The sequence below is a fragment of the Cebus imitator genome, unplaced genomic scaffold (assembly GCF_001604975.1).
Source record: "Cebus imitator isolate Cc_AM_T3 unplaced genomic scaffold, Cebus_imitator-1.0 Scaffold137, whole genome shotgun sequence".
NCBI lineage: Eukaryota > Metazoa > Chordata > Mammalia > Primates > Cebidae > Cebus > Cebus imitator.
The window spans coordinates 864,473-877,987 of record NW_016107452.1 but is presented as its reverse complement, the minus strand read 5'-3'; the positions used below and the strand labels follow the sequence as shown (position 1 = coordinate 877,987).

The window sequence follows — 13,515 nt, the reverse complement described above, 5'->3', positions numbered from 1 at the left end:
CCAAGACTAAACATGAAATTTATTCATGTCTCATATACCCTTTACACACATAGCCTGAAGCTAATTTTATAAAATATTATAAATTGTGCATGAAACCTATGATCCATCATAGTAGGTCAGCTATGGAGTTGTTCACTTGTGGCATTGTGTTGGCACTCAAAAAGTTTTAGATTTTGGAGTATTTTGGATGTGGGGATGCTCAACCTGTAACAAAACTAACTCAAAAGTTTGATTAAAATTAAAAAAACGGCCGGGCGCGGTGGCTCACGCCTGTAATCCCAGCACTTTGGGAGGTTAAAGCAGAATCGCTCGGACCCAATAGTTTAAGTATAGCTGGACAGCTAATGACACTTCTATTTCTATTAAAAGGACAAAAAAAGATTTCCAAATTGCTAGGGCCCCAAGGCTTATGGAGGTGGGCGATGGGAGTGGAGCCCACATTGCAGGTCCAGGAGAGGGGTCTGATAAATTGAAAAATGACTTTTTACCTTGAGATGCTTAAGTGAAATCAGCAGGAGGTAAAGGACAACTTTTCCCCACCCACAAGGCCTACAGTATATGAAGGGTAATGCACAGGGGCTGGTTTCATAAAACTGTGAATAAAGGAGGAGTTAAGGGTACTTTAGTGGGACGTGCTACAGCTAGGAGATGAATGTTGCTTTCAAATTGTTCCTGGAAACCTTGACTTCGGAATAGTTAGGAAGAATACTTAGAAGAAAGAATACTTAGGAGAAAGACGATAGCGTAGCATGACAAACTAGTTGATTACAAACAGCTACAGCAAATTCTGCTGCAGAAGACAAATGAAAGTTTACGGTAAGTTCAGGAAGGGCAAGGGGAGTTGAGGGACATAGAAAATACTTGCCATTTTCTTTGTTTCTTTGACTTATTTTTTGGCTGGCTGTACCTGGGAAAATGAGTCTCTCTTTCCTCTTCCTTTGTTTGCATATGCACCTTTAGCTTGGAAGGAATAAAGAACTTGCCCCAATTTCCTAACTCATAGAATAGAAATAATTGTCACCTTGTAAGATCATTAGGACAATTTAGAACAAAAACTTCACAAACCTGGTAGTAGGTAGACAATACAGGGTTTGTTTTACCTTTCACTTCTCAAGTTTTCTTTCCTGAAGCTTAAAAATTGCCCTAACTTAAAAAGCTGCGCCAGCTACACTGTAATACTGAGCAATAGAAAATTCCCTAGCAGCAATGTCGGGGGAGAAGAGAATATTCAAGAACACCAGAAAAGTCAGTAAGCTTACTCCCAATGTCTCGCCATGGAAGATCGAAGCAGAAGACTTATTTGAAATGGGTTTCTCTGATACTTTCTTTTCCTTTTTCTGAGGCAGAGTCTCACTCTGGAGTGCAGTGGTGTAATCTGGGTTTACTGCAATCTCCACCTCTCAGGTGCAAGCGATTCTCCTGCCTCAGCCTCCTGAGAGGCTGGGATTGCAGGTGTGTGACACCACACCCTGCTAATTTTTTGGTTTTTTAGTAGAGACGGTTTTTACTGTATTGGCCAGAATGATCTTGCTCTCTTAACTTCGTGATCCGCCCACCTCGGCTTCCCAAAGTGCTGGAATTACAGGCGTGTGCCAATGCACCCGGCCAATGTTAAGAAGTGTACTTATATTTTATTCAGTGTGATCATGAAACAGCAGGATTTGCATCACCTGGGTAGCTAGTTAGAAATACAAATTTTAAATTAGCCAGGCTTGGTGGTGCGTGCTGGTAGCCTCAGATACTTGGAAGGCTGAAGTGGGAGAACTGCTTGAACCTGGGAGGTAATCTTGAAGACTAGTGAACCAAGATTCTCTACTACGTTAGGTTTTTCTTTTTCCTTTGTTGACAAACATTGTTTCCTTGACCAAACTTGAATTGGGCTTCTCTAAACCCTTTCTCTTTAAGCCCTGACTTTTGGGCTTCCATTTTCTTCTCTGCAGTGTCCAATTTTGGCAGGAATCCTGCTACGTCAGTTTGCCAGAATCCCCCATCCTGGTTATCTGATCTGGTCCTTCCTCCTTCACTATCTCCAGGTGATACCTATCCTGATCTGCTTTCAGCAAGAATCCTGTAAAGTAGTTTAGGCAGAATACTCCTGCCCTAAATGTTGACTTTTTCCTTTTTTTCCCTTCTGAGACGAAGTCTCGCTCTGTTGCCCAGGCCGGAGTGCAGTAGTGTGATCTCAGCTCAGTGCAACCTCTGCTTCCCCGGTTTAAGCAATTCTCGTGTGTCAGCCTCCCAAGTAGCTGTGATAACAAGTACTTGCCACCATGCCTGGCTACCTTTTGTATTTTTAATAGGCATGAGTTTTCACCATGTTGGCTAGGCTAGTCAGGAACTCTTGACCTCAAGTAATCCACCTACTTCAGCCTCCCAAAGTGCTGGGATTACAGGTGTGAGCCACTGTGCTTGGCCAACCCTAGATGTTTTCTGTTAGTAATTTCTCATTCACTGATGACTCCTTCACCCTGACGGAGTCAAGGGATAGATCTTTGACTATAAATTCCCACCTGTTTTCTTGTATTTGGAGTGGAGGTCAGTTTTCTTGACCTATTGCAATGGTTCTATCAGTCTGCTTTCATGTTCTTCAAGTGTCACGAGGAATTTTTTTCAACACATACTGTAGCTTTTAAAAGGAAGTAGCTGCACAGTCTACACTTGACTGTGGAGTTATGTGACCTTGAGAGTGAAATAAGAACATAAATTAACTAGAATTGCTATTGATATTCTTAAATATACTTTTATTTCCCTTACAACTCCTTCAACATTATAGAGGATTAAGTGTTTTTGAATGGAAGAATAGAGACATTTTTAAGGAAGTACTCATAATAGAGCAATCTTTGTATTCTGAAATAATGCAGAACAGAATTTTAAAATGTAGTTACCCTTGATGGCAATGTGTTACACTGATGCAATTAACAATGATCTTTGGAAGTTGAGTATGCATTTATAGGATCAATTTACTAAAATGAGGACATTTATTAAGAATAACCAATTATGGCTGGACACTCATGCCTGGCTCATGCCTGTAATCCCAGCACTTCTGGAGGCCGAGGCGGGTGGATTACTTGAGGTCAGGAGATCGAGACCGTCCTGACCAACATGGTGAAACTCTCCCATATGTACTAAAAATACAATAACTAGCTGGGTGTGGTGGCCATGCCTGTAGTCCTAGCTACTTGGGAGGCTGAGACAGGAGAATCGCTTGAACCCGGGCGAAGGTAGCAGTGAGCTGAGATTGCGCCATTGCATTCCAGCCTGGGCAACAAAACTGAAATTGTCTCAAAATTATAAAACCAATACCTTTTTTGTCATATTAGAATTTTTACTAAAGTGCAAATAGTGACTGAGGAAGGTTTTTTGTCTATGTATAAATCATGCAACAGAGCAAGCATATATAAGAGCAGGGAGAAAAATAGAATCCAGGAAATACACAGAATTTTAGCTGAGCAGTACTTTATCACTGACATGCAGCATGGATCATCAAATGCAAGTGAGGAGAACCTCAGTCTCCCTTGATAATAACAGAAGGAAACAAAGGCAATCTTCTGGGCTTCCATGTGGACCCAAGTTGGCAATCTATGGTGTGTAGGTCAAATCTGACAGCTGCCTGTTTTAGTAAAGCTTTATTGGAACAGTCATTTTTATTTGTTGACATATTATCTATGTTTGCTTTGGCACTGCAACTCCCTCTTGGAAGGAGATGGACTCTACTGCTTAAGAAATTAATGGAATGTAATCAGACCCTTTATGATTTGAGGATTTAAAGAAAAGCTGTGCAATTCTCTTGTGTGGATCTGCTGAGAGGGCTGGGCTCTGACCTGGAGCGGGGCACTAGAACGAGTAGGATTCCCGGGGCTGAGTGGCCTCTTCGTTGGCGACACTGAATGGGAACTGAAAGAATTGCACCAAGTATTGCAACTGCAGGTGTCCCCAGAGCAGCTCAGTACTGAAGGAGTGGGTGTCCCTTCCCTGCAGGAGCCCATGCTGGTGTCTGCCCAGGTTTGCCTAGTCCCTGTTGGGAGCTAAGCTCCTTCAGTCTGGTCGCCTGTATCTGTATATATCATTGACCAGCAAGAAGCAGGGGGAGAAATAGGATGCTCACACCTTACTCTCCCTCTGCTCAGGGCTGTATCAGTTTAGTGAATCACTTTTTCTTCCAGAAGCGAAAATAGAAACAGATCCTCTTTCCTGCAAAATGAATAATGCTGAGGACTCAGCCTTATGTTGTCAGACACATGCAACCTTGAATGCCGCTTTTCCTCATCAGACCCATCAGGGAAGAAAGAAGATCCCTAGCCAAAGATGAGAGTATCTCAGAGAATGGTATATACAACATGGGTAGAGGAGAAAGAGGGCTGAACTGCTGTGACAGCCTGCAGGTGTCTCTGAAATGTTTCCCAAATCTGGGACATCAGTGCCCAGAATTACTGCAGACTACACAAGTTAAGGGCTGTCCCTTAAATATGCCTTACTTAGACACTAGCTGCAAAATGGGGTGCCCAAGCTACCCACACTTAGGCCCAGCCAGATACAAATTTTTCCATGATCTCTTCCCCTCACCCAGATCATGACTCTTAAAAACTCAGGAAAATACTTACTTACATTTGCTAGTTTATGATAAAGGATATTCGGGAACAGCTAATGGGAAGAGATGTATAGGGCAAGGTATGGAGTTGGGAAGATGTGGAGTTTTCATGTTATCTCCATGTGCATTACCCCCTCAATATCTCAATGTGTTAACTAACATGGAAGCTCTCCCAATCTCTTGTAAGACAAGGTCTTGCTTGTCACCTAGGTTGGAGTGCAATGGTGCAATCTTAGTTCACTGGAACCTCGAACTCCTGGGCTGAAGCCATCCTCCTGCCTTGGCCTCCCAAAGTGCTGTGATTACAGGTATGAGCCACCACACCCAACCCAAATCTTACTATTTAGGCATTTTAATAGAGGTTTTATTATCTTGGTGGAATTGATTTAAATTATGGCCATAGATAAATAGACTCAAACCCACTCAGTCTCTGGTCCTTCTCTGTTCCCCAGAGGGATCAGTACTTCTATGAGGTGTGAGTTCGTGACAGCCTGAACTCTTACCACAATGCCAGACAATCAGATTTGGACTGCCCGGGAATAAGTAAAGCATTTATCCTTTACAAACATCCTGCTAAAGACCAATGACACCCAAACAGTTCAAAAATAGAATTGGTCCCTGAACTCAAAATCTCATATATGGTTGACTTTTATGTTGATGGTCTATAGACTTTAGCTACCTTAGGGGACTGTCTAGAGAACAAAGAAAATCTAGTCTCTACAGTGCTCACACTGAAGGTGATGGAGACTCCCAAAGACCATTGTTTGGAGGATTTCAAGAAAAAAGTGTAAGCCAGACTAACAACCTTGTTTTCTTTGGGCTATGTAAACATCTATAGTTTCCAGACAGCTAGTGAAGCTAGAAATGTGACACTTCAAAAGATGTTTCATTTAAAGCAGGTGATCGAAGTAACTGAGTTTTGCAATGAAAGCTTTGGCTCTTTTGTCCTGTTTGTGAATGGCTAATGTACATGCCATCTCTGTTCAGACAACCCCAGTTATCACCTAATGTGTGTGAGATGATGGATCGGTTTCTGGATAAAGGGTAATGGATTTGATCAATTTCATTTGAAATGATCAATGTTTTGTCTAAAGATGAAGTCTTTCTGGGTTAGTGCCAAGGCATGTTCATTGCATTACACAAATTGATTAGAGAAGTCTTAGTCCCTCACACTTGCTGTGCTGACAATTCAGCTTGTCAAGGTGCCATTGTGCAGTCGGGTGGGAAGGTCACCTTGGCCGTATGTCCCGGAAGCCACCTGGCTGAGAGCTGTCTGTACACAGGTTTCCAGAGGCAAAACTGACTTGTCTATGGGCCATTAATGAGCTGCTAATCAACCTTCCATCTTATAATGGAGTGGATGAATGAAATGAAATAGGAAATATCCTCTGCTAGGCATAGTGGCTCACACCCGATCCCAGCACTTTGGGAGGCTGAGGCAGGAGGGTCACCTGAGGCTAGGAATTAGAGGCCAGCCTGGGCAGTACAGCAAGACCTCATCTCTATAAAACTTAAAGCAGGTGCTGTGGCATATACCTGTGGTCCCAGCTACTTTGGAGGCCGAGGTGGGAGGATCCTTGAACCTGGATGGATGGTCAAGGCTCCAGTGGGTGACAAAGTGAGACTCTGACTCAATAATACAGAAGACAGCATGGCAAGTATATAAATCTTGGTATTTTGGGAGTCTTGAGCTCTTTAGAAGGACACAGCTGAGTCTCCAAAACTGATGCAATTGAAGCTTTTGCACCTGTTACCAGAAGTCCATAATGGGTTGAGGAACATCTGCTAAGACTGTGAGGTTTAGACTGAGAGGTTAAATGGATTAAAAGATGGGATTCTAAACTGGAGTTTAGAAGACCCCTAAAATTGTGTGAAGTAGTTTGTGTGTCTATGTCTGTGCCTCATGGAGGACAGCTCAAGCTTCCCTGATGGGCTTTGTATTATTCCGCAAAACAGAATTAATACAAAAACCTCCCCCTTTTCACTCATATCTCCACTTCTTGATTTCTTCCTGATTATGTTCACAGCTGCTCTTGGGTTGATACCTAGTATCAGTCAGGGGATTCTAGTGCTATGCATGGGTGGAACAAATGAAAAATCCCAATTCAGGTTATTGTTGCGGCACCAGTGGGAGTGAGACCTGGGGCTCGGGTGTAGGTCGCAGGCTTCGTGGGTTAGGTGGGGTCCACAGAACCCGGGAGGCAGAGGTTGCAGTGAGCCAAGATCCTGCTACTACTCTCCAGCCTGGGCAATAGAACAGACTCCATCTCAGAAAAAGTAAAATAAAACAAATGCAATCTGTAACCTCAGTGGGCCTACAGTCACTTTGAGGCATAAATTAAAGAGAAAGTAGACCAGGTGCAGTGTCTCATGCCCTGTAATCTCAGCACTTTGGGAGGCAAAGGTGGGCAGATCAGCTGAGGTCAGGAGGTTGAGACTAGTCTGGCCAACAGGGTGAAACCCCGTCTCTACTAAAAATACAAAAATTAGCTGGTGTGATGGTGGGCACCTGTAATCCCAGCTACATGGGAGGCTGAGGCAGGAAAATCACTTAAACCCAGGAAGCAGAGGTTGCAGTGAGCCAAGATTATCACTGCAGTCCAGCCAGAGCAACAAGAGCAAAAATCTGTGTCAAATAACAAAAAGAGAAAGCAAAGGCTTTTTAAGTGGTTTGTGTGTGTGTGTGTGTGTGTGTGTGTGTGCCAGGCTCTTAGAAGCATACATTCCCCCATTAGCCTCTGAGCAGTCTGAGGTTATGATCGTCCACCTCCTCCACCAAGTTTTTTTTTTTTTTTAACCAGAACACTAAAGCTTATCCTTGATGATGTAGAAACTAAGTGCTAAAGACAGGGATGGGGGAACAACACACACTGGGGGCTGTTGGGGGTTTCAGTGGGAGGAGAGAGCATCAGGTTAAATAGCTAATGCATTCGGGGCATAATACCGATGTGATGTATTGACAGGTACGGCAAACCACACATTTACTTATGTTACCTGCACGTCCAGCACTTCTATCCCAGAACTTAAAATATATGTAAAGTGGTAAAGCATATTTAATAAACGCCATGGACGTGCTTGTTGTTCTTCATACTAGGGGGCTCTTCATTTCTCTTAAGGAATTCTCCATAGACCCTGGAAAGTCCTTCTAACCTTAAACAAGAGAGGAGGACTGTCAGCATCCTAGGGGTGGAAATATCGGAGGAGGATGAGTAAGAGGGAGCTGAGCAAGGACCCTCTACTTTTCCCCTCCTGCCAGCCAGTCTGCTTGTTTTAGAAAAAAGGGTTCATTCTGACTAGCATGGTAGAATTTTCAGAATTGAGAGATTTGAGTGGAGTAATACACTAGAATTACCTTTTTTCTGGAAAGGAAACTGAAGCCTGAGAGAAACGGACTCCCAGTGTCATCCACACAATTTGTGACTAATGTGTCCCTTTCCAGTCTGACCTCATGTTGACCTGTACTTCTAAGGCATCTCTGTCTTGCTGCCTCTTATTTCTAGAATGTCAAAGTATGAGCAGGGCTTGTGATTGAACGATTTACTGTGTAATAACACATGCTGTGTTTGAATAAAATTTCCACCTTCTGAGTAAATCTTTACCTATCGGATTATACTGAAAACACTACAAAAAGGGTCTGGATGGGGAGAGCTCAGGGAAAGGTCATCCCAAAACTCAGTGCTAGGAAGGACACCAGTGCTAACTGAACATCTCCTTTGGGCAAAGCCCTGCATTTCACACATCCACACCTGCTTCCATTTAATCTTCAGTAATCCTCTGAGCTTGGTACAAGCATACACAATTTGCAGGGGAGGATACTAAGTTTCTGAGAAGTTAAGACATTTACCTAATCTCACCTGGCCCCTAATTATTGATGGAGCGCATATGTGAACTGAAATTGGCCAATTTCTACTCTTTGTCCTCTACAGCAGGCTCTCTGCCAGTGTTTGTCATGGAAGCTCAGCACACAGGTAAGCTGATCTGAGAATCTGATCTCTAGGGATCTTCCCCCCCAACCCCCCACATTCTGTTCCCCTTGGAGGGATCAGCAGATGCCTGGAGTTGGAGGGTGAGGAGAGGGAGTCATGGTCTTCACATTTGGGAAAATGAGCTTACATGAAATGATGCAAAGGACAAAAATAGTCGACCGGGCCTGTTGACTCACACCTGTAATCTCACCACTTTGGGAGGCTGAGCCGAGTGGATCACCTGAAGTCAGGAGTTCAAGACCAGCTTGATCAACAAGCTGAAACTCTGTACTGAAAATACATAAATTAGCTGGGTGTGGTGGCAGGCATCTGTAGTCCCTACTACTTGGGGGGCTGAGACGGAATTGCTTGAACCCAGGAGGTGGAGGTTGCAGTGAGTCAAGATTGTGCCACTGCACTCCAGCCTGGGTGACGCAGTGAGACTTTGTCTTAAAAACACAAAACAAAAAAGTTGGCATTCAATTCATTGCATACATATGTGCGTTGGTGAAGGGATCTATCAACATTACTATTTAATTCTCCCAATAACCCGGAAAGTTAAGTACCCTAACAATCCCCACCTGCAGATAAGCTAAGCGCTCGAGAAGTTAACTTGTACCAGTCTGGTAGCTAAGTAAAGGGTCCTTAATTCATACCCGGGTCTGAGTTCTGAGCCTTACGTGGTCGCATTGCATCTGGTGTTGAGAGTGATTATCCTGCTCCCATCAACTGGCAGGCCATAGAAATCTTTTATTTATGGGCAGTTCAGGCAAGTAAATTTTATTGTCTAATGACATCGCTTTTTTTGTTTAGAGCTGTCAATGTGGGATAACCTCCCGTTCTGGTTTGTTGGTAGTTACTCATTTACTCAGGCATGCTGTTAATTTAATTGTTCAACCTTTTGACCACCATAAAGTTAATCTGATTAAAAAATTCTTAATATAGAAAATTGCTAATAAATACCAAAAGCTCTAGGTCAACAAAGCCAGGCATGCTTGATTAAATATCTGTGGAGCTTATGAAATGTCTGCGTAGGTCTTCGGCGTTTGTAAAGAGACATTTAAGATTCCAGCACAATCTTTGCTGTCATTGGGCTATTGCTAACATATCAGTCTTATCTTGACCATCAACTTTGACTTTTCCCCTGGAAAAACAACTCAAGCTTTCTACATTTTCTACATTTCTGACACCATACAGAATTCATGCATTTTAAGACATATACTTTCGCAGAAAATGAGATTTTTAAGAGGCTAAAATAATATGAATACTGCATACTTTAAAATCTATAAAGCAACATAAACCTTCCACAGGGGACGGGGAAAAGAAAGCTTCAAAGCAGGAGGAATGTACATTAAACGTGAAAGGGGATTTCCTCTCTCTGAGGTTCCAGGACAATGTTTGCCAAGAATGTCTTTCTTTGAAGGTAGCTGTGAAGACAGCTGGTTTCTTCTCTGCAGTAGTTTTTGGATTCAGGGAAAGAGTCTTTCGAATTTTTAAATTTTCATTCTGAATATTCTTAAATCTATTGACTGAGCTCTTTCGTGGTGTGGTATGAATTGTTAGGCAAAAGTAACTCGGTGGAAAATATTTGAAAAAACCGAAAGTATGAAGTTGTTCTGCTTCTGGTGAGAATTTCTCAATATAATTTTTACATGTGAATACTGCATTGTGTTCCACTGTTCTGAGGTTGAGTATCCAGTCATATTCGACTCCCTGTATTATAATTTGGGATGAAAGCTGGTCTCTGGGTAACAGATTCATTTTACTGGCAAATGCAAAAGTTAAGATGAGTCCTCTACTTCATGTAACTTTTCTGTCCTCAAGCCTCTTAATTTGAATTTGTGAAGGGGGCACTCTTAGCTGTTAAAAACTCTTTTTAATAAGGTGGGCTGAAATTTAATGGAAATCTTTCATTACCGAAATACTAAGCGCTGAAATCAGTAAGATGTGTCTAACAAGTACCAAAGTATTAAAATAAGTTGGTGCATTGAAGTCCAGTTACATAAAATATGGTTCTTGATTTAAAAGTAATATATGCTCCTCGTAGCAAGTGTGAAGTAAGAAAAAAAAAATCACATTATCATGTCATCCAGAGGTAATGCCTATTAACCATTTAATGCAGTTCCCTTCAGTCACCTGTGTTTAATGGCTGCCTGTCTCCAAATGTGAAATAGCGCCTGATATGCCAGAAACTGAAATTATCTTGTCCATGTACTGCAACTATTATGTGTTTCACTTGACCAGAGTTTGTTTTGTTTTTGATTACTGTGAAACTTACTTAAGTTACAGCTGTAAGCAACGTTAACCCGTTTTGCAAGCTACTCCTGCTTGGTACTCGATTTTTGGGAGGATGTTTTTTCTTTGACTTGGAGAATCTGCTCTTTAGACTTATCTACATAAATATGAGAACTTGCATTACTAATGCTAATAGATTAAGTAACAGAGTTAGTTTTAATAGGTAAAACACAGCCTAAAGGGCACGGGCTCTGGACTTAGGCAGGTATGGACTCCAGTCCTGGCTCTGCGATGTCAAACCTGTGCAGCCTTAAGCAAATCGCCAAACTCAAATCTCTGTGGTCCTTAATTTCCTCATCACTAAAATGAGAGTAAAAACTCACATCATATGATTATTGTGAGATAAAGATATGAATATTCACAGAAAGTCACCAGATAAACTTGAGTTGTCACACAGTGTGACAGAAGTCTTCTAAAAAATCAACGCTTATCATGCCATGTAAGTTTTTCTAAGTGAAAAAGCCATACTGTTAAAACGTTAAATGGTACCTGGCCTTTTATTTTTCCTACAAATGATACTGTGCTAAAAGATACATCTAAAATGAAGAGTGTTCACTTTTTGAAGGGAAACTCTAGGGCTGATTCGGGTTGTTCATTCTGGCTAAATCTATACCTTGGAAAATTACTGTCATTTTAATTTCCTTCCCATTGTTCTTTGAGTACTCAAAGTTCTTAGAGCCACCTGATATTTCATTTTTGAGCAAGTGCTTCTAAAATTATGAAGGTGTCTTTTATCTCCACTTCTTAGAAATCAGTTTGCAGCTGGCAGTCATTTTAATTTGCCAAGCACCTCTTATGAGCAACAGACTTTCAATGCCCTTCTACCTATGTTATCTAATGGTTGCAAAAATTTGAATGAAACAGGAATATTATTCCAGTTTCTACATGTTCATCTATTTTTATTTTTGAGACGGCTGGAGTGCAGTGGCGCGATGTTGGCTCACTGCGACCTCTGCCCCGTCCCCTTGGCTTGAGCAATTCTCCTGCCTCAGCCTCCCGAGTAGCTGGGATTACAGGTGGCTACTTTTTGTATTTTTAGTACAGATGGGATTTCACCATGTTGGCTAGGCTGGTCTTGAACTTCTGACCTCATGATCCACCAGCTTCAGCCTCTCAAAGTGCTGGGATTACAGACATGAGCCACCACACCCCGTTTTTTTGTCACGTTCATCCTGTCCATTTTTTATGTTCTTTTACCATGTTAACCTTTGGTTGACATTTTGTCATATTTTCAGAAATGACGTGGTTTCTCTGCTCGTTTATTATGTATGTTGCCTATCTAGATATAAGCTTTGTGAGGACAGAAGTCCTGTCTGAGTTTAGCTCATCTGTATCTCCAAAAGCTAGCACAGGGTGGGACTCAGCTCAGTAAGACACTTGTTGAAGAAATTGCAAGAATGGAAGTATATGTATGATTACAAAGACAGGATGAGCTCGCTTCTCCCACAACACCCCCTACTATTACTGGGAATTTACCCAATAGTCCTGCCAGGAAATAAAATGCTAGAGCAGTAGTTCTTGGCTGGGGGATTTTTTTGCTTCCCGAGGTGACATTTGGCAATATCTGGAGATACTTTTGGTTATCACAATTGGGACATGCTAGCGGCATGCAATGGGAGAGGCTAGGGAGGCCATTGCTCCCTATATATAATGCACATATATAATAATGCACAGGACAGCCCCAACCTACTCCGCCTGCTGATAAAGAATCGCCAGATCCTAAATGTTAACAGGGCCAAGCTTGAGAACCTGTGCCAGAGAGAGTGAATGAGGTTAGTTTGCTCATTTTAAAGTTTTCGTTTGGGTAATTTGAAATGATCTCAAACATACAGAAGAAGTTGCAAGAAAAATACAAAAAATGACCTTCACCCAGATTCTTCCGTTGATATAGTACCTTATTACATTATCATTCTCTCCATATATATCTAATTATTTTTTTCTTCTTGAAGTTGCAAGTTGCAGACATGATGTCCTTTTACCACTATATAAATCAGTGTGTACTTACACAGTGCAGTTATCAAAATTACAATGACCCAATAACACCTTAGTCATATTTCACATATTATCCCAATTGTATATCAAGTAAGTGTTTTACTCCTGTTAGACTTGGGATGAGGATGGAGCTGGAGTCCCTGGCTCTAACCCATCCCAATGTTACTTAATAAGAATTAAAGCTTTAGGCCAAGCACAGTGGCTCACACCTGGAATCTCAGCACTTTGGGAGGCTGAGGCAAGCAGATCCCCAAGGTCAGAAGTTTGAGACCAGCTTGGTTAACATGGTGAAACCCCATATCTACTAAAAATACAAAAAATTAGCCGGGCATGGTGGTGCGACTGTAAGCCCAGCTACTCAGGACGCTGAGGCAGGAGAATGACTTGAAACTGGGAGGTGGAGTTTGCAGTGATTCGAGATCACACCATTGCACTCCATCCTGGATGACAGAGGTGTAAAAAAGAAACCTTTTAAAGAAAATTCTCCTGGAGCCTAACACTGAGGTTGAACTCCTGCAATTCACCACCTTTGGTTGAGTTTGGCCTTTGGATATCACTCCGAGTGATACCTTAGACATCACGTCTGGACCTGTTGATCAGCGGAATTTTGTGCAGTGAGGATGGTACAAAAACTCCTCTGCAGCTGGAGTGTCACATCCTACTTCCGCACCAGAC

The 13,515-nt window shown here is 42.1% G+C and overlaps 1 long non-coding RNA gene across 1 annotated transcript in view; it reads right to left on the bottom strand.

The window, feature by feature from the left end:
- Positions 1-9,296, bottom strand: part of LOC108313438 — a 15,899-nt gene extending 6,603 nt beyond the window's left edge. The window contains exon 1 of the long non-coding RNA XR_001829086.1: positions 9,234-9,296. This is a non-coding gene — a long non-coding RNA (uncharacterized LOC108313438). The remainder of the gene's footprint in view (positions 1-9,233) is intronic.
- Between the last annotated feature and the right edge of the window lie 4,219 nt (positions 9,297-13,515).